Consider the following 370-nt stretch of genomic DNA (forward strand, 5'->3'; position numbering starts at 1 on the left):
AACATCTGTCAGAGACATTTCCCCACTCTGCATACATCTGGACCAAACATCTGGACCAAACATCTGTCAGAGACATTTCCCCGCTCTGCCAACATCTGGACCAAAACATCTGGTCCAAACATCTGTCAGAGACATTTCCCCACTCTGCATACATCTGGACCAAACATCTGGACCAAACATCTGGACCAAACATCTGTCAGAGACATTTCCCCACTCTGCCAACATCTGGACCAAACAGCTGGACCAAACATCTGTCAGAGACATTTCCCCACTCTGTCAACATCTGGATCAAACATCTGGACCAAACATCTGTCAAAGACATTTCCCCATTCTGCCAACATCTGGACCTAACATCTGGACCAAACATCTG

The sequence above is a fragment of the Austrofundulus limnaeus genome, unplaced genomic scaffold (assembly GCF_001266775.1).
Source record: "Austrofundulus limnaeus strain Quisiro unplaced genomic scaffold, Austrofundulus_limnaeus-1.0 Scaffold1014, whole genome shotgun sequence".
NCBI classification, from domain to species: domain Eukaryota; kingdom Metazoa; phylum Chordata; class Actinopteri; order Cyprinodontiformes; family Rivulidae; genus Austrofundulus; species Austrofundulus limnaeus.